The sequence below is a fragment of the Erythrolamprus reginae genome, chromosome 3, assembly GCF_031021105.1.
Source record: "Erythrolamprus reginae isolate rEryReg1 chromosome 3, rEryReg1.hap1, whole genome shotgun sequence".
Taxonomy (NCBI): Eukaryota; Metazoa; Chordata; class Lepidosauria; order Squamata; family Dipsadidae; genus Erythrolamprus; species Erythrolamprus reginae.
In genome coordinates this window covers 58086670-58109620 of record NC_091952.1, presented here as the reverse complement: position 1 = coordinate 58109620, position 22951 = coordinate 58086670, and the positions used below count along the sequence as shown (strand labels likewise).

At 42.1% G+C, this 22951-nt stretch overlaps 1 protein-coding gene across 1 annotated transcript in view; it reads right to left on the bottom strand.

Moving 5' to 3' along the window:
* Positions 1 to 22384, bottom strand: part of CNTN2 (contactin 2) — a 57026-nt gene extending 34642 nt beyond the window's left edge. Inside the window, exon 1 of the mRNA XM_070748892.1 lies at positions 22319 to 22384. The gene's annotated coding sequence lies outside the window, so the exon portion shown is untranslated. The remainder of the gene's footprint in view (positions 1 to 22318) is intronic.
* Between the last annotated feature and the right edge of the window lie 567 nt (positions 22385 to 22951).

Below are 22951 nucleotides of genomic sequence, written 5' to 3'. Positions count from 1 at the left end.
GAATATTTATAAACACACACTTATCTCAACTGGAATGCTGCCAGAGAACTAGTTTCCAAATACAGGCAGGGCTAAAATTTGCATAGCGTCTATTACAGACATAAACAGCACTTTCCATTCTTGCAATGGCCAAAGGAACTAATTACTTCCTGCAAAGCCCATGTCCTGTTTGCTCCTCTTTTATTTCCTATGGGAGGGGCCAATCATCTCCCAGGTGTGGCCTTACTCCAAAGTCGACCCTGCTTTCTTAATTGTTCTTGTCTTCTGGCAGCTCTGCCCATGCACACACTGGGAACAGGTTCCAGCTGTTCCTCTGCCTTGCTGCTATCTGACTCCAGAGACAGCTGCTAGCTGCTAGATGACCTTGGATCTGAAGCAGAACCCATGTCCAAGCCTTCCCCAGACTTCAGGTCTGGCCCATGTTCCTCCCCATCCTCCTCACTGTCTGAATCTGCTGTCTGCTGGTGGGCCACAACAAAAGTCCATAGTAGAATGCCAGTTGGTTAGATCCCTAGTTGACTACCCTAATAACTATAGCCACCCACTCAGTACAAATGAAACAACTGTAATGTGACAATTCCACCTGCCATTTTTTGCAGGATATCCAAAAGAATGCTGTAGTTGACAACCACTAAAACTACCAGGAAGTGTAGAAGGACAAGGGTGGTCATGTTCCATACATACAAGTCCAACCACAAGTCATCCATGAGAAAAGCCACTAAATATCTCTGTCTCTCTATCACATGCCTCATCAGAAACCAGATTTATATCTGTAGATAATACTATCTAGAACCCTCTGTGGTTGCAGCCTTAGCACTTTCTCGGCAACTTTCCCTAGAAAGGAGAGTTGGTGATAGGATGGAAGTTATGGAATCCAGGCCTGGCTTCTTATGAAGTAAAAAGATCAACTGCTTTTTTAGGCTCCTGGAATCTCCTTTTCCAGCAAGATCAACAATGGAGTTGATCTTTGAAAGCTAAGCAGGGCTAAATCTTGGATTGGAGATCATATGGGAATAACAGGTGATGGGAGAAACTGAAAAGTTGGGGGGGGGAATTTAGGGCAATTTCTACATTATTGTTACCAAAAAAGATAGATGGCTATATCCATGAAGCCATTTTCTGATTTCTCCCAAGCACAGTGGACTATAAACATTGAACAGGCATACAAGCATCCAGATGTCAACATCCAGATGTTTCCCATACAGCTGGGTTAAGTTCAAAGAAGAAGAATTATATACACTTCAGCAAGATATCTTTAATGTGAGTCTGGGGTAAATTCCAAATCTTTGAAAAACTGTAAGAGGAAATTCACAACTCAATTACGGTGAGTTAATTAAAGCAGAGTGATTTAACATCCACTCTCCCAGATTTCTCTCTTCCTGGGCTAAGTTGCCATTTGTGAAATACACTATCAACTAGTGTGCCATTATCTCTTGACTATTTATTCTGTCTTCTCTTCCATGGGTTTCTAAGATTCCTAACAATCTCTCACATCAGGCTCTGAGAAAAAAAATGTTCTTGTAGAAGAGCTAAAAAGCTATTACAAAGAATTTCTGTTATTGGTATGGATTGAAACCAAATCCAATATAGATAGTGAACCTGTGGTTTAGCTTTAGCATCTCTTCTTTCCATCCATGCTACATAATGATAGGTAAGACTCTCTCTTTTGGGCATGAGATCTGGCTTTGATCATGTTCAGATTGGATATAAAATTGTCCTCTGTCTTAAGAACCATGTCTCAAAATCACCTGGAGATAGCACTGTCTACAACAAAAAACAATGGCACCAAACAACATGTATACATCAAGCAAATGGTACAATTACAAACGTGTGTCATACTGACTGATGGGAGTATGGAAAATATGGCATTTATGACAGGATGTCATCTCACATAGGCTAACAATCATTCCCCTTGCCTACTTCATAGCTTGCCTGCCTCATGGCTTCCATGCCCAGAGATGAGTTCAATTTGGAAACTATCTTAACCATTAATTATCATTTATTAGGATTATATTCTACTTCATGTTTCAAAGGTTGAGTTATAAGGTGACTGCAAAGACATACTGCACCGGTTATAGTTTAGAACATTTTTCCTCTTGGTTTTTAGATCTGAAACTTTCTGTCAGCTCAAACAATGGCTGATTTATGCTGTCTTGAAATTTAAAGATGTTTTCCCACATGAACTACAATAACGTGACTTTTCTTATAATGTAAAAGTTGCCAATGCAAGATGGAAAGAAGAATGGCAATTCTAAAAAAACAACAGGAACATTTTAACTTCCATAAATCTGCTATCTGAATTTAGGATGTGGGGATATAATAATACCCAACCCACCCACTTGAAGAATTTTTTTAAATTTAAATGTTATTCTGTGTTTACATCATTATTTGCTTTCCTCTGTGTATACCACACAAAAAAGGCTTGCTGAATCCACAATGTCCAAGGCTACACTTACCACCTGCTTAGCATTTTCTCACTCAGCTCTTTCTTATAAAAGAAAAGTAAGCAAAAACACTTTCAATGTTAAGGCAAGCAAATCTGAAGTGGAAATCAGAAGAGAGGGGAAAGGACGGGCAGTTTGAAAATGTTCTTGCTTTTTTGCACATTAGTGGGTTAATTCTGAGAGGTTTTGCTGTAACTCTTTAGCACATTATTTTAAACTCTAATGTAGAAATTATACTTAGCTGCGTGAACAATCCTATAATAAGCTCTGTAAAAGAAAATAAACATTGACTATGCAACGAGCCACAAATGAAAGATGGAATACAGTTTGCTTTCTTCTATTGAGTTGTCATGCTCAATATGCTTGGTTTACATTGTGGAAAGACAATATTACAGAGTGACTGTTGTGGGATTAGCAGAATCAGCCACCTGAGCCCTACGATCTTACCTCCACCATAGCAACACAATCTTTACTACTCTCACTCTCTCCATTCCTGTTTGTGTATGTGTGTGCACTTAAAATGCAATCCAATTATAAATTCTTCTCCTAATATTATGTAAAAGCTGTACCCTTATACAGTTTGTGAACAGATGTGAAGTGAATAAATCAGAACTAAGATATTCAAAAGGGAATCTAGACAATGTTCCATGGTGCATCTTTCCACATTTTTATTGAACCCCCACCCCTCCCAATCTTGCATGTTTCAGCTCAAAAGGTCAAATCAGTAAAGGAATAACTACATTTAGCTATTGAAATCTAAACCGAAAGAGAGCAGGTATATAATTATATTCTTTCTGTCTCTCACTTGTTTGCTTTATAAAATATAGATGTTGTGTGTGAAAGAGAGTGAATTTTGTCTCTTCCCTCCCTGGGTATATAGCTAAACAAACTGTAGTGGCAAGGGAGTAAGTGGATGAATAATCAATCGCATTATAAAGAAAACAGTAGAACTGCAATAATTTTCAGCTTGTTAACTGCCCTGTCTTTTTCTTACCTGTCAGTGGGACATGACTGACAATAGTTTGAACTGCTAGACTTGCTGTTCTGAAAGTCCAGGCCTTGATTTAGTTTCCTTTGCTTTCTGGGGTAAGAAATGGCCATAGTATTCAAGGTTCACTTATTTCTAAAATGATACTTAAATCAGCATTCTTTTCCTTCAAATCCTTTATTTTCCTCCATGTTATAGATCAGTGAAGGATTATCTACCTGAAAACATAAGAGACTAACTAAAATGCAACAGGAATTATGGACTATGAGGGACATAGTTCCCTCTGGATCATCTGTAAACACTGTCCTCTTGACTTAAAGTCAGGCTAGACACCCTTGTTTGCTTGGTTCTGCCTCACTGGTCACCATTTGCTGTATAGTCCCAGGGTGGCATTGGTCCCATCTGTTCATAGCTGGTTGGCAACGAGGGTAGATGTGTGCAGTCACCCATCAACCTTTGGTGCCTCAGGATGTTTAACAACTAAATTAAGTAACAGCTAAGATGTGTGAACTTTCTGCCAGCTGTGATCACATAAGTCAAGTGAATAAAAATCATCCAACCTAAATGAATGTGTTAAGCAGGAGGGGAAAAGAATGCTTCTAAATCCAATTAAGTCTTCGGAGAGGGGCGGCTTATAAATCTAAATAATAATAATAATAATAATAATAATAATAATAATAATATTTATTATTATTATTTATTAGATTTGTATGCCGCCCCTTTCCGTGGACTTGGGGCGGCTCACAACACAATAAAACAATTCATAACAAATCTAATAATATACAATTTAAAATTTAAAATAGTTTAAAAAAAACCATTTTTAAGCAGACATACCTACAAACATACCATACATAAATTATATAGGCCCGGGGGAGATGTTTCAATTCCCCCATGCCTGACAACAAAGGTGGGTTTTGAGAAGTTTACGAAAGGCAAGGACGGTAGGGGCAGTTCTAATCTCTGGGGGGAGCTGGTTCCAGAGAGTCGGGGCTGCCACAGAGAAGGCTCTTCCCCTGGGGCCCGCCAAACGACATTGTTTAGTAATGAGATACTCCTGTAACTTTTATAACCACAAAGGAGAATGTGGGAATGTGGACTCATTTAAGGCTGGTAAGAGCCACATCATCTCTAAGAGAAGCAGCTAAACTACCATAAAGCAACAATTGTACAGTGAGGAAGGATCAGCAGTCAATTTAGCTTTCTGACCTGTCCAGCTCTTCATATAAGCGTTCAAACATAAGGTTATCACACTCATAGATAATATTTTAAAGATTTACATTTAACATAAAAACTTCAAGATGCGAAGATATCTACAGTTTCTGAATGTTGCAATGAAATTTGTTTTGTGGATGGCAAATGATGGGTTTTAGCATGCTGAAACAAATAAAATACTTGTTTTCTGTAGCTGGAAGAAGTCACTTCATTTCTTTGTTCTCTGGGAGATCATTCCAGAATTATTTCTGTGATAAGGAAAGTGTGCAGTCAATGGGGCACATACAGTCTACCAATTCTGTGGCTTCCAGGGATTCAAAAATGGATGGAAAAAGGTATTTTGGTTACTTGGGGAAAGGGGGGGCGGCCTTTAAGTGGCACCATAAATGCCATATTTTTTTTTAAGTCTCAAGGCATTCACTTCATTCTTTTCATAAATTCCCCAGCCCCAAATTGGACCCTGGGTCCACCCATATTCGGAGGGCAGTTTCACACGGCACCAGGTATAGCCTTAACCTGCTTTGTGGGAAATGAGATGGTGAATACCAATGCTAATGCTTCCATTCCCTAGATTAATAAATGATACCATAGGAAATTGTAGGTGAGTTCCACTAATTATCAAAGAAGATGAGCTGTTTCAGAAACATCAATGGGATGCAGGAAGGGTCTATGATCTGTTGTGGTTAGCTCTGGCCCAGCTCCTGCCCCAAGGACTGTGGATGTGGGGGAGACACCCACATGCCGCCGGCCTGTGTTGCTCCCGGTGGAATCCGCTGATGAAGGCTCCTCTGACCAAGAAGGCATAAGTGACAGGGAGGAGGAGAGTGTGGCAGACAGCTCAGAAGGAGATCAATTATCTAGCTCCTCCTTGGATTTAGAACAAGAGTTAATGATACAGCCACACATGCGGAGAGCGATGCATAGGCAGCAACAACTGAGAGATTATTATCAAAGAAAATGAGGCCACCTGTGGTTGGGTGGAGCTGTGGTAATTAGTGAGGCTGCTATAAATAGCAATGGCCATTGTGGAGGATTATCTGATCCTTGTGTTTCATGCCTGCCTTACTGACTTCAGCCTTTGTGTGCTGATTTTTCCCCGCTTTGAAACTAAACCAGAGCAAAGTGCGTTTCACTTTGTGAAAGAAGAAGGACTGTGAATTGCCTCACAGCTGCAAGCTAAGTATCTCAGAACTGATAAGCGACTTGTACAAATTACCAGTTTGTTTGGAGATGAGTGCTGTTTGCTATACAAAAAGAGGGCTTAGTTTATTTGAATTTTCAGTATAAAGAACATTGTTTTGAATTTTCAAATGTGTGTGTGTGTCTGAAATTTGTATCTGTGAATTTTCGGGAGGATTCTACCAGAGAGCTCGACAGAACATGATCCAGGAACTGATGTAATAGCTAGTGCCCACTGAGGTTTTTGGTCCTCTTCCAGGCATGATTTGATGCATGTCATCAAATTCCAATGGAAAAAATCCTAACAATAACAGTAGTTTGACAATGGAACTGATTGTTCAGACAGAAAAACACTCTGGGTGTGTTCAAGCACAGGTTAGAGCAGCGTTTCCCAACCGGTGTGCCGCGGCACAGTAGTGTGCCACGAGACACGGTCAGGTGTGCCGCAGGAAGCTCCAGGTGGGCGGGGCACTGCCAGTGCCGGACCGCCAGTGCCTCCGACCTGGAGCTTCCACTCGCAGCCCGATGCAGCTGTTTCCGGCTGGGCCCCAAAGAAGGAAGGCGGGAAAAAGGAGGCAGGGGCAAGGAGGTCCGGCAGTAGGAGTAAAGGGAGCCGCGGCCGCCCCTGCCTCCCCACGGTGCCTCTGGCCAAACGCGCCCCTGGCTTCTCTGCCCTGCCCCATTGCCCGCCCGATCCGTCCACTCTCCTCCTCCTCCGCCGCCGCCTCCTGTCTTGGGGCGTGATCCGCCCCCTCTCCTTCGCTGCCGGAGAGAGAATGGAAGGCGCCGTTGTCTTCGCCTCCGCCCGCCGGCTCCCCTCGCCCTCCCAGACGTCCCCAGCGCCCGGCCACGCGCCGCCTCCCGTTAGCCCAGCCGACCTTTCCCTGCTGCCGTTTTCTCTTCATGGCGCAAAGCCACACAGTCCCGGACTCCCGGATCGCTCGCTTCTCCGGTCAGCAAAGCCATCTGCCCAGGAAAGCGCCGCGCCGTGCTTGCTGGCCAGAAAAGCGAGCGATCCGGGAGTCCGGGACTGTGTGGCTTTGCGCCATGAAGAGAAAACGGCAGCAGGGAAAGGTCAGCCAGGCTAACGGGAGGCGGCGTGTGGCCGGGTGCTGGGAACGTCTGGGAGGGCGAGGAGGCTGATGGCTGCTGTTGCCTCTTAGCTGCAGAGCCGGCGGGCGGAGGCGAAGACAACGGCGCCCTCCATTCTCTCTCCAGCTCTCTCTCTCTCTTTCTTTTTCTCTCTGTTGCCGGCATGGTGAACGAGAGAGAAAGAGAGGGAGAGAAAAAGGAGGGGAGAGAGAATGAGAGAGAAAGAAAGCAAGAGAAAGAGAGGGAAAGAAAGCAAGAGAGAGAAAGAGAGGGGGGAAGGAGGGAGAGGGAAAGACATGGAGGGAGAGAAGGAGGGAGAGAGAAAGAGCAAAAAAGAGGAAGAAAGAAAGAGGGATGGAGAGAGAGAAAGAAGGGAAGGAAGAGAGAGAAAGAGGGAGGGAGAAATAGAGTGAAATGGAGGAAGAGATTTTTTTTTGTCCAAACTTTTCTTTAGCCCCCCCCCGCCCCCCCTTCAGTGTTCCCCAGAATTTTGAAAATATTAATAATGTACCATGGCTCAAAAAAGGTTGGGAAACACTGGGCTAGAGAGCCATCTGTCAGGGACACTTTAATTCAAGGTCCTGCACTGAGGATAGAATTCTATTCAATAACTTAAAAGGACCTTTCCAACTCTCTGTGTGAAATTCAGGAACCTATACAGTAGAACCTCTGGTCACAACTATAATTCATTCCATAACTATGGTCGAAACCTGATTTGATCATGACCTGAGTCTTACTTTGGAAATTTGTCGCTTACAAAAATATGGCGCAGAAGTAGAAATTAGCTGATAATTTTTTTTAAAAAAAAATTGGGTTGGAACCCGATTTGGCCATGGTCAGAAGCATTCATGACCAGAGGTTCTACTGTACCATGAACTTACAAAAATCTTTAATATTTGTTCTTGGACCAAAAAATATCTCAGCATTTTTTGTTTGGCTGGTTTGCTTATATCATCAGCCTTGACATACATGTGATAGTGCTATGAAAGAAAACACAGGAAAAAACACTGCAGTACAAAACTCCAAGGTTTTTAAATGTTTTCTTTTTTTTAATATAAAAAGTTTTCTTTATTTAGATATAAACACACATAAACATAGGCAAATGTTTAGAAGAGACGTTGGACGTGTCGTGACTGCCCTGTACCTTTTTACATATTATAGTGATTCCATATTTCCAGGTTTTAAAATGTTTTCTTGAAGCAGTTCAGTTGTGTAAGAAATAACTGGGTCATTTTATGCTTCACAAACCTTTTAACCCAGAGAAATTAGAACACGTTTTTTAATTTGCTCCAACTATTCGACCGTGATTACCAGTATAGGATGCCTCTTGTTCAATTAAAAACATTCCCTCAAATCATAGTTAAAACCAATGCTACATACAGAAGCATGGTTTTAACTGAAAACCATCTCTTTGTTTTAACATATTTTTTCCTGCGATTGTACATATATTTTGGAATGGTTCATCATCAATTGAAAGATCTCTGGGTACACATACACACATGTCTCAGGGAGATTGCCTTTCAAGCATCCTTTGGGAAAGAGTTTCGAATAGGTCTCTATAAGAAGTCACAATGGTCAAAATCTCAAAAGTGCAGCGTGATTTTTACAGAGTAGAAAGCAAGTACAGAAATATTTTTCTACTTCAGCAAGTCAGTGAGAAGCATATGAATGTGAGAAAGTGTACTGTATTCCAGTTGATGTAGAGAAAACATTGGATAAAGTGAATAGGTTTTCATTGTGGAAAATCAATTATGGATTGACGATTGAATGTGATAAGAGTAATATATGCTGAAATAATATGTAATTGCTATGTATAAGAATAAACAGCATGAATAACAAATGACTCAACAGTGAAGGGGGGAAATCAAAGATACATATGCTTATCTTAATTATGTAAGAAATGTAATCATGTAATCATGTAAGAAAAATGTTTGAATGTCATGTTCTTGTTTGAGATCCTGAGTAATATACAATTAATATTAAATTATGGTATATGACACAAAAAGGTATATCGATCTGAATAATTTTATACCAAGGATAATAATAATTATATTTGGCAATAGTGCATAAATGGTGGGGCTATAAAATTGTGTATGTTGGTAGAATGTTTATTGGATTGACACATATTAAAATAAGCAGAACCCAACAGAAAACTGTGTAGATGGCCTGTGGCCTGTTGTGAGAAATGAGTGTTAAAAAGGAGAAAATTGTTATGTCTCAGAGAAAACTAAAAATAACTACTGAGGTGCTCTCCCAGTGATTTAGTGAGAAGAGCTCATCCCTGGCAAAAAAAATTATTTATTCTTTGTCCAATATACAATACATATGGAGTGAAATAGACATTAAGTAGTATATATAGGGATAGTAAGTAAAAAAGAAGAGGAGTGGATGAGAGGGAGAGAATATATAGGATATATGAGAAAAGGAAAGGTAATTGGACAGGGGACGTTAGGCACATCAGTGCACTTATGTACGTCCCTTACTGGCCTCTTAGGAACCTGGAGAGGTCAATCGTGGAGAGTCTAAGGGAGAAATGTTGGGGGTTGGGAGTAGACACTATAGAGTCCGGTAATGAGTTCCAAGCGTCGACGACTCGTTTGTTAAAGTCATATTTTTTACAGTCAAGTTTGGAGCGGTTAATATTAAGTTTGGGTGGGTTGTAAAGCTCTTCTGGTGTTTCATATTAAAATCTGCCTGGGGATTGTACCTTCCCCAAATCAAGGTTCATGCACAATTAGGGGGGTCCTCTTGGACTCACAACCCTCGCTCAAAGAGCAGATGGTAGCTCTGACCAGGCACAACTTTATATAGGTTTATATTGTGCCCCAATTGCACCCATTATCTAGATAAGAAGCCTTTCTATCAGAGACTCATGCCTATGTTTCAAGGATTACTCTTGAAGAGTGCTTGAAAGCTGTTTTCTGTAGTTGGTATGGAGAGTTTTCTGCATTTGATGTTATTTTTATAGAACACCACTGCCCCATGAGTTACAATGGTGCCAGCAGGCTTCTGGATGTACTTCAAGGACTAGTTAACACCTATAAATGGCATAGACCAGGATATTTGCAGTGCTGCCTTTCTCCCATTGTCTCTGCTTAGCCCACAAGATGTAGCAGAGAGGGGATATTCCAAGCCTCTTCCATCAAACAATGTCCCTTTTTGATCTGGTGTTGTCTGTTGTAGAAGCTGTGCTGTGGAATAACACCCCCAGTGTATACAGAAGGACCAAGCCCTTTACAAGTTATTGATGATCTGGCTGTTGCCCTAAACATTTGTTTTACCCTTACCATGGTTTGTATGCTACCATGGTATCATAGGTTGTATGCTGTCATTCATGTTTAATTTTTGAATACTACCCAGAGTTAGTGCTATGACATAGGCAACTATTTATTTATTCATTAGATTTGTATGCCGCCTTTCTCCAAGGACTATGCAATTAATTTAAATTAAAAATGAAAATTCAAGAGAAAACCTACTCTCAGGCAGTTTAGAGTTTAATCTGTTTTGATGGATATAATCATTGCTGTCTTTTTTGTTTGCTCAACATCGGTTTTTGACAACAGACAAGTTTGCCTATAAAAATGAGCAAACACATCAGCGGCTGAAGAAAAAATATTTGTCCAAACAGAGCAGTTTACCCTAATCACTGCTATATGCACTTTAATTCACTATGTAAATGTAAAAAAAATGTGTGGTGTGTGTGTGTGTGTAATCCAGGACTCTACATTTTTCTTAATGCCACTCTTATATCTTTAATAATAACATCCCATAGAAATTAACCAATTTTATCTATTCCATTCTGGGAAAGCTCTGGTTTTCTTAAAAGCACACAAACAAAGCCAGAAAAATAACAGTCGTAGCAGATGCAGAATTAAAAATGCATAAATGCAAATGTGTTCATTATTACTAAATTACAGAGTTTGGAAACTGGAGTACGAGAGTCAAGTGATTGGCATAAAAATGATTAATTTATCAAACAAACCCCACAGTCTTTCATCTGTTCAGAGAAGAGAGTACCCTGATGAATCCAGCAGATAAATCCATGAATAGAGTTATTAAAACAATGCTGCTGAGTAGTATTCAAACTTGTTTTATTTTTAATAATAATAATAATATGCATGTGATTATGACTGTTTTATAAATAATGGGTTCTTTTTAATATAGGGTTTTATAGTCTTAGATATTATATTTGACTTCTTCTTATTGTTCTGTATCTATTTGTATTTGTATTTATATTATTGTTGTAAGCTGCCCTGAGTCCTTCGCGATTGGGCAGCATAGAAGTCGAATGAATGAATGAATGAATGAATGAATGAATGAATGAATGAAGCAGTAATTAGTCATTTTATAAGCAGTACTTAGTCATTTTATAATGTCGTCATAAGGACTGTTGAGAAAACGAGTACATAATGTTCCGAACACTCAAAAGGGATATTTAAATTCTAATAACTTCTTGGAATTCCAAGTTTGGTTTGTGGCTGGCATCTACTCTGTTCTATACTAATCACAAGAGGATCTGATTCTTGTATTATTTCAACACTGTCTCTTTCTTAAAGCATAATTAGCCTTTTCTTCCCAGAGGCGTCCCAGAGACTTGCACTAACTTGTAACCAGCTTATTTGATCTACTAGAATGGTAGTAAGAAGGTACCACCCTTAATTTCCAAACGCAGGTTGCCAACACTCTTGATCTTTAATTTATTCAGGAATCAGAACCGATTCCTGCTACATTTAAAATGCATGTTTTAGCAGGCAGTGCTCATAGAACATTGTTTGAATAGCACCTGCAATTTTTAATGGTGAAATTTGCACACCATTTCAAGTAGTTGTTCTGTTGATGTCAGTTTAATAGTAATGTTAACCTGTGCTCTAAGAATAATAAATAATAATAATACAATGGAATTTCTGTTCTAAAATTAACATACAACCTAACTGTACATAACATGTTGCATTGCAAATGGGTAGGAATAAGTTAGCCTATTCAAGTTTGCTCATGTAAGATTCCCTCTTATCTGGTTTGGGTCTGTATTAGCAATAGCAATAGCAACAGCACTGGGACATCTACTACTCCATTGTGCTTTTATAGAACTCTCTGAGAATTATCTAATGTCAGCTAATTACCCACGCCCAACGATCTGAGCCCTCATTTTACCAATCACAAAAGTGGAAGGCTGAGCCAATAATCAGGATCGAACTCCAGACTGCGGGCAGAGTTAGTCTGCAACACTGAATTCTAACCACTGCGCCACCAGAGCTCTTCTGGAATTTTTATATCATGTGTTGGCTGGGATATCCCCAGTGTTGGTGTTGATCTTTGACCCCGTCTATTCTTGCTGATGCTTCATTTCCTGGTAGAAAATGATATACAGTGATCCCCCGGTTATTGCGTCCCCGACCATTGCGAATGGGCTACATCGCGATTTTTCAACCCGGAAGTAAAAACACCATCTGCGCATGTGCGCCCTTTTTTCCTATGGCCACACATGCGTAGATGGTGTTCCCCGCCGGGCAGATCAGCTGCTGGGCGGCTTCCCTGGGTCTTTCCCCTCTTGCTGGCGGGAGGGCGAGAAGCCCCCCCAGCACCCGCTCGCCCTCCGTTCGCCCGCCCTTCGCCCGGCCACCCGCCATTTGCTCGCTGCTCGCCCGGCCACCCGGGTTCGTTTGGCTTCGGGACTCAGTTGGGAAGCGCCACGGGTGTTTTAAAAGGTCTCCGCCGGCATGGGGGGCTTCTTAGCACCCCCCCAAACCCGGGTAGGGGGTTGGGGGGGTAGGAAGCCCCCCATGCCGGCGGAGACCTTTTAAAACACCCGTGCCGCTTCCCAGCTGAGTCCTCAAGCCAAGCGCAGAAGTTAGCCTTGAATCCCTTTGAATCCCGCCGCTTCTGCTGGATACGGGCGATGGGGGGGCGAGCTGCCACACCCCTGGCTTCCGCACCGCTCGTCCCACCCACCGCCCGTATCCAGCAGAAGCTGCTGGATTCAAAGTGCTGGGGTGGGGGGCTGTCGGGACACCCCCCCCACCCCAGCACTTTGAATCCCGCCGCTTCTGTTGGATACGGGCGATGGGGGGGCGAGCTGCCACAGCCCCTGGCTTCCTCACTGCTCGTCCCACCCACCGCCCGTATCCAGCAGAAGCTGCTGGATTCAAAGTGATTCAGGGAACAGAATGGAGCCTTCCGCGGCGGGGCTGGTAGGAGGGGAGCCGAGGGGATAACCGAGCCCAGCCCCGTGGGATTCGCCTTCCTCCCGCTTGCAGCCGAGTGATCGTGGGCTCCTTCGCAACCTCAGAGAGCTTCCTGGTTTTCGTGAGCTTTCATGCCCAGGAAGCTCTCCGAGGTTGCGAAGGAGCCCAGGATCACTCGGCTGCCGGCGGCAGGAAAACGAATGTCACGGGGCGGAACGCTCCATTCTGTTCCCTGCCGGCCCGATTGAGCGGCCGGCGGTCTCCATTCAGGGAACAGAATGGAGCCTTCCGTGGCGGGGCTGGTAGGAGGGGAGCCGAGGGGATAACCGAGCCCAGCCCCGTGGGATTCGCCTTCCTCCCGCTTGCAGCCGAGTGATCGTGGGCTCCTTCGCAACCTCAGAGAGCTTCCTGGTTTTCGTGAGCTTTCATGCCCAGGAAGCTCTCCGAGGTTGCGAAGGAGCCCAGGATCACTCGGCTGCCGGCGGCAGGAAAACGAATGTCACGGGGCGGAACGCTCCATTCTGTTCCCTGCCGGCCCGATTGAGCGGCCGGCGGTCTCCATTCAGGGAACAGAATGGAGCCTTCCGCGGCGGGGCTGGTAGGAGGGGAGCTGAGGGGATAACCGAGCCCAGCCCCGTGGGATTCGCCTTCCTCCCGCTTGCAGCCGAGTGATCGTGGGCTCCTTCGCAACCTCAGAGAGCTTCCTGGTTTTCGTGAGCTTTCATGCCCAGGAAGCTCTCCGAGGTTGCGAAGGAGCCCAGGATCACTCGGCTGCCGGCGGCAGGAAAACGAATGTCACGGGGCTGGGCTCGTCTCCCCCCCCTTAGCAGCCCCGCCGCGGAACGCTCCATTCTGTTCCCTGCCGGCCCGATTGAGCGGCCGGCGGTCTCCATTCAGGGAACAGAATGGAGCCTTCCGCGGCGGGGCTGGTAGGAGGGGAGCCGAGGGGATAACCGAGCCCAGCCCCGTGGGATTCGCCTTCCTCCCGCCTGCAGCCGAGTGATCGTGGGCTCCTTCCTTGTTGTCAACTACAGCAAAGATCTTGTATCAGTGCTGTGTCTTTCTTCTAAGAAATCATACAAATATCTTGACCTCCACAGTCAACAATTCATATTTAATAGCAATCTGCAGAATGATCAAGACAATAGCAAAGATGTCTGGGGAATTCAGAGTTCAATACCATCCTATGTACCTCAAATATATCCTCAAATGTACAAAAAGAGAAAAATTGGAATTCACAGTAAGAAAGAAAGATGTAATAGAAACATAAAAACATAGAAGACTGATGGCAGAAAAAGACCTCATGGTCCATCTTGTCTGCCCTTATACTATTTTCTGTATTTTATCTTAGGATGGATATATGTTTATCCCAGGCATGTTTAAATTCAGTTACTGTGGATTTACCAACCACATCTGCTGGAAGTTTGTTCCAAAGACCTACTACTCTTTCAGTAAAATAACAATTCTGTTATATTTTCTTAGAAAATATATATTTTCTTAGCCCATAATCATGGATATAAAATCACACCTAGAAGATGTGACCCACAGTAAAGGCACACCATTAAAATGCATCTCAAATCTTAATATGAGATGAAATTCAAGAAATTTTTAATATCTAATCTAAGATCTATAAAATAAATTGGAATTAATTTCATAGTCATGAAATAAAGCCTATTTCTGAACAAAGAATCCCATATCAACTTGGTGTTATGTTACTGGTTTATTCTTCCATACTGCAACTCACTTTAAGGTTTGAGCTATTCAGGATATTCCTCTCTGAAATTATTCCATATGGTAAGATTATATGTCTTTCATGTCTTCCCAAAACATGGAAATGGCTTCTCCTATGAGTTAATATCTAAAATGTTAATTGCTAAATTGAAATAAAATATAAGAGGACATGCAAAACAACTCAATAATCAAGTATAACATTTGGAAGTCATTCTGGGCTGTAATCAATAAGACTTACCTACAATTTAAATGTGAAATGAAGCAGGTGTTATTCAGGATAGACTGTAGCTGAGGCTTACCAAACTAACAATGAATTACAGTAGTTAGATAATTCATCATAGAGGATTAGCAGATACAAATTTTTTTTGCAATTAATATCACATGAGTTTGACAATATAGCTGACATGTTTAACATAATACATTCTGAGCAAAGTGTGAGAGAGATTAAAATCAGAAACTATTCTTGGTCATTTGGGATATTTGCATTTATGGTACCTTGCATTTAAAGGACGATGCTGTGTTTAGCTCAGATGCAAAAGAAGAAAAAAAGGACCTTAGTGGAAAGTACAGCAACAGAGCTTGCAATACCTCTCCCTCCTCTATCCCACCTGATTGGAGAGTAAGCATTTGGTTTGGACCTAAAATGGATTGTCTATCATTATCTTTATGGACTCCTTTGTTCAAGCTCTTTACCTGATTCCAAAGCCTCTGGTTCCGAAGGTAAAGCGAAGAGTAAAGTAGAGCAATCTTAGGTTATTTTGAAGCAACTGTTTTCTTGAGAGTGGCTGCTATGCCAAATGCTAAGGAATACCAGCTGAATTGGGTCCAAGTTTAACAGCACATGTGGACAGTTCTCTACTTGTAAAAAACCAATCAACCAACATTTGTGATAGGCTATTTTGCTTACCTGGAGTTCTTAACCCTCCACTGCATTTCAATTAAACTTTCTGCTGATGACAGTGAGAATAATTAACCAGCTTGGCTTCAGAAATTGTAGGTGCTTCATCCTTAGAGGTTTCTAAGAAAAGGCTCAGCAGCCACCTGTCTGAAATGATATAAGGCAGGGATTCCTAATCTGTGATCTATGGACCAGCACTGGTCCACAGCATGCCAGAAACCAGGCCTTACAAACAAGCAAAGCCCCATCTGTGGGATACAAGGCAACACATGACTGTGTTCTATATTTTAAAGCTTGGCCTCTTGTCTTTTTCTGCAAGTGTGAGCTAGAACTGGGGTCTCCAACCTTGGCAACTTTAAGACTTGTGGACTTCAACTCCCAGAATTCTGGGAGTTGAAGTCCACAAGTCTTAAAGTTACCAAGGTTGGAGACCCCTGAGCTAAAAGAAAGAGGGGATCTTTTTAGCTCATGAGTATGTGGAAGGCTGCTATAATCCAGATAGGGGGTGGGGTAAAATGGGGTAAAGCCTCAATACTTTTTGCTTATGTGATGCTGTACTACCAATTTCTTTTCCAGAGCAGTTCCATGCCATTTGGACGCGTCTGGTGACAGATTTTCTCTTTGGCTGAAAGAGAAGAACCAAAACCTGTTTAATTCTCCTAATTGCTTTTCAAATAGTTCAAAAATGCTCCAGTGATTTATCTTTGGCTCCACTTGTTGTATGCTGCAGATCACTGGGGTTTATTTTATTTTTATTTCCTTAATGGAAGCTGACAGCAGATCAAAATCAGATACTGATTAATGTCTGCTGGCTTCCCTTCATAAAGGCCATGGAACATTCATCTGTTCTAAGGCTGTAAAGGCTTCAAGATAATTATAACATTCATAGTAGGCTAATGCCTTTATTGATCAATCCAAGGTCACCAAGGAGTGTAGGACCTTTCCAATTCCCTACCACCTTTAATATGGCAAAATAAAGGCGGGAAAAGGAGAAGGCATTAACAGCTTGAAGCCGCGGGTTTGATTTAATCTCCTCTGTTCAAACTAGACAATCTAGTTCTTATTTGGGTCCATGTTCACTTTGGAGCAATGCATACAGGTAGACAGAGGAAGGAGACTGTTTCTATTATTAAATAAAATAGAGGCTAATTTTAAATTATGAACAAGATACAAAAATGTCAATAAAATCAATTTGACTCAGTGACTGGAAATGATTTATTCTCAGAGAATGAATATGACTCAATGAGTTAAGACAGAGATCCATCAGACTAAGAACATTTCTGACACTGCTGCTCCCTCAATTTTATTTCTTTATAAATAAATAGGAAGAGAACTAAACTTTTAAATAATTGACATGCTGCTTTTTATTACTTGTTTTGAAAATATGGCATCTGAAATTTAACTTATTTCTTTCTGCTCTTGTCTGCAAGTAATGTTTTAAGATGACAGTAAAGAAATCAGCAAATAAATAAAAGATCTGTAAATAAATAAACTAGGATTATTTGAGATATGGGATTGCTGCTGCTTAAGTGAAGAGATGAGATGGTTTATGGGGAATGGAAAGCAGAAAAGAGCATGAAGCAATTCACGGAAATTCGCTTGAATGACAACAGGAGTACAGAACAACTCTAAGAAGCAAGAGCAGTGAATAAAGACCAAAAGAGATTTGAACGGAAAGAAATAAGGAAACCCTAAGAGACTCTTCATTTAGAATGTGATGCAGCCACGTGCAACACCATATAAAGAGTTTGATTGAATCAGGAGAGTCTGCATGGTATGGTCAAAAAAGTCAAGATGGCCAGGCACGTAAAAACCTGTTTTATCTCCTTCCTTTTGCCTTCCTGTGTTTAGCCAGGACATGTAACTGAACAAGGGCCACGAGAAAAGAGAAAGAAATTTGGAAAATCAGTTGAGCTTGGAGGTTTAACTGAAATGCTTTCAAATCCAATCTCTTTGTATATCCCTAAAGTAAATAATGAAGTGTATAGCTAAGCTAACGATGAGGCATCAGCAGGGGTGGGCTACTGCCTGGATGGGGGGAATGCAGTGGGGTAGCAAAAATGAAGCTCCACCCTAGAGCAACCAAATTGCACTGAATGATGTTGAAAGAAAATGCAGGGCATCCTACATAAGCCACGCCCACAGTGTGGTAGTACAAATTTTGCTAGCCCTTCACTGCCCTTCATTAGCTATTTCAAATTCCAGAAAAAACTACCTCCCCCATAAAAACACCCCAACTCATGGAGAAAAGTGGGGAAAAGAGAGAATTATAATATTAATCTCCTTTTCAAGATTTCTGTTGATCACCACACTTAAACAGATGGCTCTGTTGACGTTGTTCCTTCTGTACAGTCGTATTGGTAGAGAACATTATCCACATTTGTTATGTGGGAGCATCCAGAGTTTCAAATACATACCAGTGAAAATGATTTCATAATACTTTCATTAATAAGTATTGTTTTGATAATTTGGGAGTTGCTAATATGTATAATGCTCCTCCCTGGATAATTCAATAATATAATGCAGTCCCCTATGTTTCTACTATATGACTACTCTATGGCTTTTCCAGATATAATTTCCTTCCATACATTGTCACATTTCCAGAAAAGGAAGATCAAAATGACATACATAAAATACTTCTGGGAAAGGATTTGGGCCCGAAAAGCAAGATAAATAATGAAAAGTGTCATGCTTATTGTTGGTTCACAGTGAGGCGACGATTATCCTAGAATCCTTTTTCAAAGGAACTGTACTCTCAGTAACTAAACTTCAGTACATAAGTTAATAATGCTTTGACATTTGGTTTAGACCTGCCTTTTGGATCATCAGAAACTCTTTTATGGCAGGGCTAGCCTCAAAGCAAGCAAGCAAGGTTTGAATAATACTTAAGTTGCATGTGTTTATAAATCACTTGTTCTTAATAGAAAGAGGTTTTACCACCATGTTTTGACTGTGACATTCTGAGGGAAAAAATAATTGCTATACTTCATGAAATAGAGAATCTTTCTTGTTAAAGGACCAACTGTATTTTTCTGCCTTAAAATCCCTCTAACTTAGGCTATTTTCTGCTAAGCAAATATACCGTAATGCTATTTAAAAATAACTGAGATGCATCCATATCCAACCAGAAAAGAAAGCTGTGATTTTCACAATGAGCACAAAGCAGATGGGATCATTTGTTTCCATAAAAAATATAACTTCTGGTAAATTTCAAGAAAAATAAGATATGGTGGCTACAGAAAATAACATGTTTTAATACTCCACAGGCGATCATAGATATTATTGATTACTGCCTTAGACTAACTTTTCTAAACTGATACCTTTTACATTTGCTCATCTCTCACATGCCCTCCAACTAACAAATTCCAAATCATTGTTTTCAGCAAATTAAAAATTAGGATCACAAGAGATCCAGGACAAATTAAAATAACAATGTTCAAATTTGGTATAAACTGTAGAATTAAGGAACATCAAGGAAAGGAATATCAAGATTAAAAAAAGCTTGCAGATTTTCAATTATGTTAAATATTTTTTAAATAGAGCAAATTAACTATATAAGGTAGGACCCTGCATTCCTGACAGAATTACATTCATGGCATTATTTTTTGTCATTAGGTCCTCATGCTGGGAAAGGCTTCTCCTACTGAATCACAAGCTTTTTAAAAATAACATACAGCAGTCCTAACTAGCCCCTGCATCATATGCGTATCTCTGTAGTAGATGAGGATTTGGTAGAAATAAACAAAAAGATGGGACAACTTTCAGATTTCTCCTATATTTCGAGTTGCCTGAATTTCCAATGAATCATCACTAGCTATACCAATAAAATGTAGATATCAATATCTATGATTCAGGACTCCAATATAGTAGAACTTCCCTAACTAGCCCACCCGGTAATGCATTTTTCATAAAGCAGTTGCATTATGTTCACATTAATTCATGTTTCAGGCTGTTTCCTGCACATTTCTAGTACTCTCGCTTGCTACACACATTCTTAGCAGGATTTTTAGTAGCTGTGTGTACATTAATAAAGGAAAAGAGCGGAGTGGTTTTGCTTGTAGCCAGACAGGTAAACGATCATTAGAGGAATGTGACATAGTGAAACCCCAAGACTACTTCATTCTGTTATCCAGATAACACCTGTAGATCAAATTTAATGGTTAAATAAACAGAGCAGGTTTGGAAGATGAGGATGTCATAATAAAACCTGCTCTTTCAGTGTGTGCTGGATGATATACAGTATGATGAGATCTAAACGGCCTGTAGATTTTGGAATTTGCTTTTTTTTAAATAAATAAGGAAGCAAAATTTATCCACTTGCTGATATTTGCTAGATTAAAAGCTTACGCATCCTTATTTTAAAATTAGAATATATAAAACTAAAATTGGACTTAAGGAAAATGTAAAGTACATCATGTATAAGAGTAGTTTGGTCTAGTAGTTAAGGCACAAGGCTACAAACCAGGAGACTGTGAGTTCTAATCCTGACTCAGGCATGAACGCTGGCTGGGTGGCTTTGGAGGAGGAGGGAGAAGAAATATAATGCTTGGTGCCTTGAGTTACAAACAAACAAACAAATCAGAAGCAGTTATTGTGAAGCTTTAAAGGCTTATGCTTAAGGAAATGTCTTTAGCTGGTTTATCCACAAATTGGATACCTCCAATTCAGGGGTGGGCTGCTGCCCAGATTGGGGGGGAACACAGTGGATAGCAAAAATGGAGCTCCACCATAGAGCACCCAATTTTCACTGAAAGACGTTGAAAGAAAATACAGGGCATCCTGCATAAGCCACGCCCACAGTGTGGTAGTAAAAAATTTGGTAGCCCTTCACTGCTCCAATTCCATTTAAAATAAGTGAGAATTCTATGGCACCTTAAATGCTAGGATACATTTCTACATTTATTATTGGAAGGTAGGATCTTACAGAGGAAGATATTTTGTCACTCTCCATTGATACTTCTCTGTATCAATCAGGAGAAAAATCCCAGTATAACACATGATACATGAAGTTGACAATAGTGAAAAGCTACAGATGGCTTTCCTGACAATATGTTTTTCTAGATCCAAACCTGCTTCACTTACAAGGAAGAACCAGTCAAAGTCTGTTTCAAGCAAAGGTAAATTCTCTGCTACTGTAACCAACAGGAAAGGGAAAGATGGGATCCTATTATAGCAAGGGGAAAGGAATCTCTTCCATTTAACCAGCTTTTACGTTTTATAGACAAATCTCAGTTTTGAAAGCTTGTTGTCTTATCACTAGGCACAAGGATACATCTACGTTTATGTAGATTTAACAAAAGATAAATTGTAACATATTTTGTAAAGAGCAATACTCCAAAGACATTAAATGTAAAGAGGTAAAAAAATATCTTATTCTTGGAATGAAGCCATAACAGATGTGTGAACATCGTGGTATATAAATCATTTTCATCACACAAGAGTTTTCAGGTCAGCAGAGCAAAATAAGAAGGTCAAGGTGGAGAGTGACACTTTCTTTCCAATTTTAATGTGGACATTTAAATCTTCAAATCTCGACTGACGACCTGCATAGTTTATAATCTATCACACCAAATATACATACAGTGACCAAAGATTGTTCCCTTTCTCTTTCTAGACTTAACCATCACCCCTTCCCCAGGGCTTCGAAGTTATAATAACAATAATTTATAATAATTTATTAGATTTGTATGCCGCCCCTCTCCGAAGACTCGGGGCGGTGGGAAGTTCTGGGCAACCCCAGAAGTTTTCTTGGTTTTGGTTGACCTCCTTCAAAACACTGATGGGAGTGTTTAGCTTGGCGGATCCCGAGAAGTGCCAAGTCTGGTTGAAGAAGGACCAAAAATAAACCACGCAATCGATGGATGAAAGGCTATTTGGCACCAGGAGCTCTTTCCTCCACTCCGCTACAACAAAGGCTGCCTCATCACCGAAAAACGCCTCTTCCCGCAAACCCCTTCCACAGCCCACTGCCTACTTTTCCATTTGGGCTTAACAAGACACTCTCCCCCCTTCCCCCCAAAAAAACAAGGGAAACACCCGCACATTTCAGAAACCTGCGCTCTCCTGGCTTTGCAACCTTAGAGAAGAGAGGACGACAGACTGCCTGTATCCTGACTTCTGTATCCTGTAGCCTTGGCTTCTCCCAAATTGCAAAAGGGGTTCTCCTATGTGCGCCCTCGACCTATGCCAGTCAAGCGTCCAAGCCGAGACACCCTCACTTTCTCCCCCACCTCCGCGCATCCCTCCACCGCTTTTGGCAGAGCAAACACTTTTTTTTCCAGGACCCTTCCTTTCATCTCCGCCCGGGTCTCCTCTCTTCCTCCTCCTCCGCGCTTCTTTCCGTTTCCAGGACGCCCCGCCACAGGATTTGGACACGAGCGGGGCTTTGGAGCCCGCCACGGGCCATCTCTCCCTGCGTGGGATGCTCCGCTGATGTCATGCTCTCGCTCGGCTACCGGCACACCCGCCCCGGCCTCCTTCCATCCCTCTGCTCCCCCGCAACTTCTCACTCTCCGCCAAGAGGGGGCTCGAAAGTTAGGCGAGCCCTGGAAACACAAAGTCTGGAGAATAAACAAGCCGCCCGCCCTCTTACCTCGGGCACAGAGTGGCTGGGTCGGCACGTGTTTACGCGCGGCGCGCCGGGGCAAGGAGCGCCTGGGAAGCTCCGGCGCAGCAGCAAACGCCTCTCGCTCGCTCCGCTTTGCCGGTCCTCCTTTTGCAGGTGAGCCTGTCCCCTGTTTCTCCTCCTCCTCCTCCTCCTCCCTTTCCTCCTCCTCCTCCTGCTGCTGCTGTTGCAACTGCCGCCGCTGCCGCCGCCCGCTTGCCGGTCTTGTGTGTGTGTGCGCGCCCTGAGCCACTGCAGCATCTCCGCATTAGGATGTGCTCCTCCCTTCCCCTCCCTCTTCCCTGCGCGCGTCCGCCCTCCAGCAGCGTTCAAGGGGCTTTAAAGCGGGGATCCCTCCCTTCCCTTCCCCTCCCTCTCCTCTTTCCAGTCTGCTTTTCCCTCCGTTTGGCCAGCATCAGGCGGCGCTGGAGGCAGAGTGACTGTGCAAGCTCCATCCATAATTCACGGGCTTCGGCTGCGCGGCTGCCCGGCTGCCCCCTCGTCTCCTTTTGGGCGCCCTTCTCGCTTCAGGAAGACCGTCTCCCTTTCACGCTTGTCTGAACGAGGTGGTTTTGGGGTCCCTCCGGGCTCTACGCCTTGTGGGGAAAGCAAGCGGTGTAG